Source organism: Leptodactylus fuscus, chromosome 3 (genome assembly GCF_031893055.1).
Source record: "Leptodactylus fuscus isolate aLepFus1 chromosome 3, aLepFus1.hap2, whole genome shotgun sequence".
Classification (NCBI taxonomy): domain Eukaryota; kingdom Metazoa; phylum Chordata; class Amphibia; order Anura; family Leptodactylidae; genus Leptodactylus; species Leptodactylus fuscus.
The window spans coordinates 143,544,992-143,550,657 of NC_134267.1; positions in this window are offsets into that span (position 1 = coordinate 143,544,992).

Sequence of the window (5,666 nt, forward strand, 5' to 3'; positions counted from 1 at the left end):
TGGTGAATAAACAGTATTTTTCTATGTGACCTGTTGCTCATTACTATCTTGAGATGAGGTGGTGGTGGTGGGGGGTTACTGCATACCTACTATAAATGTTTAGACTGGGTTCACACCAGCGCTTGTTTTCCGTTTGCAGACAGAAGACGTAAACCTGTCAGACCGTGTCCGGCTGTGATCGCCAGTGAGCGATTTGTGCTCTCCACAGCAAAACCGTTTTTTATTTTTTTATTTTTTTTATTTTTAACTGGACACAAAGGCCTGCATGTCCAGGTTTGTGTCCTGTTAAAAAAAAAACAAAACAAAACTGTTTCGCCGTGGAGAGCACAAAATGTTCACCGGTGCTCACGGCCGGACACTTTTCAAACCCATTCAGGAAACTCAGGAAGTGGCATCATGTCCTTTGGTCACATGGTGATGCTGCAGTCTTATTCATTTTAATAGTAGTGAACTGTTACATTGCCATGTGACCAGTGGCGTAACTAGGAATGGCGGGGCCGTGGCGAACTTTTGACATGGGCCCCCCCCGACCGACGACGAAGACCTCGACCGACCCCCTCCTATGCATTTCTGCGCATTCTATTATCCCCCATAGTGGCCCCTCCACACAGTATTATCCCCCATAGTGGCCCCTGCACACAGTATTATGTCCCTTAGTGGCCCCTGCACACAGTATTATCCCCAATAGTGGCCCCTGCACACACTATTATGTCCCACTGTGGACACCCATGAACAATTATTATACTCTGGGGTCTTTTCCGCTGCCTTCTCCTCTGGTGTCCTTGTTCAATGACGTCGGACGTCATATGACCCGGGACGCAGGCCGGGTTCATGTGACATCAGAAAGGAGGCCTGGCAGGATCGTGGAGAGGTAAGTAACATGTTTATTATGTTTCTTACCTCTCCCGGTCCGCCGATCATCATACTCGGGGGGGTCGGAAAAGACCCCCCCCTACCCGAGTATAATGATAGCAGCTGTCACTGGGCCTCTAATGTCCCGGTGTAACAGGCCAGAGTATACCCGGGGTATAAAATAGCCTAGGCCAAAGTATACCCCTCCAGGCCAGATTATACCCCCCCCCGGCTAGAATAGACCCTGGGTTTATTTTGACCTAGGCCAATTTATATCCAGGAGTGTAAATGAGCTTAGGTCAATTCATACCTCTCAGGTCATATTATACCCACCTGTGATCAAATCAGCCTAGGCTAATTTATACCCCAGAGTATAAATTAGCCTAGACCAATTTAAATTCACAGTTTGCGCAAATATGTGTGCAAAAATGTGAAACTGTGTTATAGTCTGGCCCAGGCCGTAGTATACCCCTGGTGATACACTCTACACCGGGGGTGTAAAATAACTTAGGTCAGACTATATCCTCTCACTTTATCGGGCGCAAATTTTAAAAAGACGCAAACAGCAAGTAAAAATTCTTGCAAGTAACAAGCCGAGCGCAAACCAAAATGCCTTAAGATTGCACCAAATTATCTAAATAGTAACTGCGCAATTGTACCCCACGCGCAGAAAATAAAGGCAATGATACATTCCCCTCACAAACTTTTTTTTTTACTTCTACCAGAAAAAACTTGAAGTGTCATATACTAATCAGATGCCTAGCGGAGAAAGGAAATTCAAAAACTGACCCAGGCCACAGTATACCCCGGGGATAAACTTTATACCTGGGGGTATAAAATAGTCTAGGCCAGACTATATTTCTCCAGGGCATAATGTTAGCACTTCACTGCTTTTTCTCACCCTCTCTAATTTGTTGAAAAGTGTGCAGATCTGAACCGTCAGTAGATGGCGCTGTCCCATCAGTGCATAGTTAATTTTATGTACTATTACTTGCTATGTATGTTTCTCTCTGCTCCCTATGACACCAAACTTTTTCCAATTTTGACAACCATGGAAGACCAACTATACGACCAGCTTTTGAGATTCTACACTGCAACACAACAAAGGTACCCTCAGTGGACCTATGATCTCCCTCCATAGAAATGTGTAAATGCCAAGTCCCAGTTCAGACAAACAGCAAAGCCATATCGTGCACAAGGAGGAATTGTTTATCATGGGGGAAAAGGAGGGTCTCACTAAAAGCAGACTGCCAAATATCCTGAAGGCCTGTCATGACAACCCAATATCTGGGGGCCATTTTGGCAGATAAAACTTTAGCCAAAACCTCTGACTGTTATTGCTGGAAGGGAATGAAGAATGACGTGCACCAATATGTCAAAGCCTGTCAAAGATGTTTTGTCAAATCCCAAAATCACCAAGGAGGCTCCACCACTCAACAGTATACCAGTGCCTGGAAAAGTATGGAGCTTAGTCGGGATTGATATGATTGGTCCTCTTCAGGAAACATCAAACGGAAACAAATATATAGTTGCTGCCACTGATCATTTCTCCAAATGGACTGAAGCAACAGCTGTTGCAGATAAGAGTGCCAAATCAGTAGCAAATTTTTTATTCTCAGTTATTTGTCGTCTAGGCTGAATGGAGACTCTGATTAGCGACCAGGGACGAGAGTTTGTAAACTCCATCATTGACAACCTGATGGAGCATTTTCAAACAGATCACCGAATTTCATCTGCATACCACCCACAAACAAATGGCCAGCGGGAGCGTGATAATCGAACACTCAAAGAAGCTCTTAGTGAGCTTGTGAATGACCAAAGAAACAACTGGGATCAGTTTATCCCTGGTGTTCTGTTTGCCTATCACACATCTGTGCATGCTTCAACCAAGTTCACTCTATTTGAGGTCCTCCTCCATGTCTCTGCCAGCCACCATGTATCGCTTCTCTGGCTGCAGCTTTTGTATCTCCGTGGGGCTTCCAGGGCGCCTGATCAGTGCATGACACATCATGCACTGATCAAGTGAATCATAAACATTCGCCCCATGTAAAACCACCTTTACAAGTTTACGTTCCGGATGTTATAACTTTTCTTATAATATTAGCATTCAAGTTTTTCTGGTTAAGGTAACAAGTCCATGGGGAAGGGGGGGGGGAATCAATATCCTCCCTTATGTTCTACACCCGGTGTAGAAATGTTTTGCATAATTTTTCCAGTATGCACCAGGTGTAGAAATTAAGGTCAATGATACCCCAAATCCCTCAATGCTAATGATTTCATTGGGGTATAATATGATCTGAAAGGTATAAATTGGCCTAGGCCACTTTAACCCCAGATTCCATGTTAGATAGGTATAATCTGGCCTGGAGGGGTATAGTTTGGCCTAGGCTATTTTACACCCCGGGGTATAGTTTGGCCTAGGCCAGTTTATACCCCGGGGTATATTCTGGCCTAGGCCAAATAATACCCGGGGTTAATCTGGGACAGGGTTACTCTGGCCTGTTACACCGGGCCCTGTGGCAGCTGCCTCCGCTGCTATGGCGGTAGTTACGCCACTGCATGTGACCAAAGGATGTGAGGTGACTTTCTGAGAAGAAGTCAGCCATGTTTTCTAGTCTTATGCAACCCATTTAACTGTCTTTGTGAAAGGAACCTAGTACTCTGACATTGGACCTGGAAACAGTTCCTTATGTTCTTCTATCGAAAAGAATCTAGACCACCCTTCCCAATTTGAAAAATGGTATTATTTCCTCACACTGCTAGGGTGTAATAGCCACCAAATCTTACGTATAAGACATACAATTAGGCATTTAGATTGCGAGTCCTACTTGGGGTAGTGTTGATAATATCATTATGAAAATGCTGTAGAATATTATGGAGCTATATAAAGAAGCAGAATAAGTAAAACAATAATAGGCCTTAAAGAACCATATACATCAGTTGTAGAAAATGACCTCTTTTCATCAGATGTACAAATTTTGATTAAAAACTGTTCCCAAAGAGGTTTCGGAAACTCCCTAACTCTGTAAGCTGATTCTTCCCTTAGGGTACTCTTAGATGGTGCATCCCAACCTCATTCGCTGTGTCATATGTGCCTGGGCACACCTGCACTTTCCCATGTGGATTAATGCTAAAATCAGGTTTGGCAATTTGCTGGAGCGTGTAATTCTTGTTAATTACTGGGATGGACTTTCCCGCAGTGCTTTTCTGCTTTAGGATGTCCTGTGGGGCCTTAGCGCTATGCAGGTATCCCAGGCACAACAGCTTATGAAACATTCATCTCTGATACAAGGCATACAACATATTATACATTGAAAATACGTATTCCTGGAAAAGATTTTTTTCTTTCATCATCTGCCTATTCATTTCTGGAAAATAAATTATAGCAACACCTAGGGTTAAAAATACCGTACCCTTGGATAAAATCCTTCAGGGGTGTAGTCTCCAAAATGGGGTCAAATGTCAGGGGATTACACTTTACTGGCATTTCAGGATCCCAGAAAGTGTAGCATCCAAAAACCAAATAGCGCTCCTTCCCTTCCTTGCCTGGTTGTGTGCACAAAAGTCAATTTCTACCCACATACAACATTAAGTACATTATCCTGGTACAACAGTGTCATAAATGTGAGCATAAACTGCATTTTGGGCACACAGCCAGGCACAGATATGAAATAAAGTGAACATTAATTGTTTAACCCCTTAAGGACCCGGCCATTTTTTGGTTTCGCATTTTCGTTTTTCCCTCCTCACATTTCAAGAGCCATAACTTTTTCATTTTTCAGTTCACAGAGTCACATGATGGCTTATTGTTTGCGGGACAAATTGTACTTTGTAATGGCATCATTCAATATGCTGTGCAATGTACTGGGAAGCTGGAAAAAAATTCAGAATGAGGCGCAATTGGAGAAAAAATGCATTTGCGCCATTTTCTTATGGGTTTAATTTTTACAGCGTTCACTGTTTGGTACAAATGACATGTTACCTGTGTTCTACGTGTCAGTACGAACGCGGTGATACCAAATTTATATAGTATTTGAAATGTTTTGATACTTTTAAAAAAATGATAAACTTTGCAAAATAGAAAAAAAATTTTGTGTCATCATGTTCTAACACCTGTAACTTTTTCATATTTCCATGTATGGAGCTGGTTGTGGTGTCTTTTTATGCGGGACAAGATGACGTTTCTATTGATACCATTTGGGGAAAGATCTGATGGTTTGATCACTTTTTATTCAATTTTTTATAGGAGGCAAAGTGTTGAAAAAAACGCTTTTTGGCGGTTTTTATTTTTTTTGCCGCTACGCCGTTCGCAGTATGGGATAAATGTTTTAATATTCTAATAGTTCGGGCATTGTGGAGCGCAGGGATACCTAATATGTTTATGTTTAATGTTCTTTAATTACTTTTATAGCTAATCTAGGGAAAGGGGGGTGATTTGAACTTTTATATTTTTTTAATTTTTTTAATACTTTTAAAAACTTTTTTTTTTCTTCTGTTACATTTATGATCAGACCCCTTAGGTACCTTGAAACCTAGGGGGTCTGATCGCTCATACTATTCACTGCAATACTACAGTACTGCAGTGAATAGCAGAATCCCAGCACTTCTATTAGACGATGCCTCTGGCATCGTCTAATAGATCTAGTGCAGAGACAAGCCTGGAAGCCTTCAATAGGCTTCCGGCTGTCATAGCAACCGATCACCGCCCTCATGTGACGTTCAGGAGGGCGGCGATCGGCGAAACATGGCGGCGCCCATGCCGCCGGCGCCGTTTACACACTGCGGTCACGTTTGACCGCAGTGTGTAAAGGGTT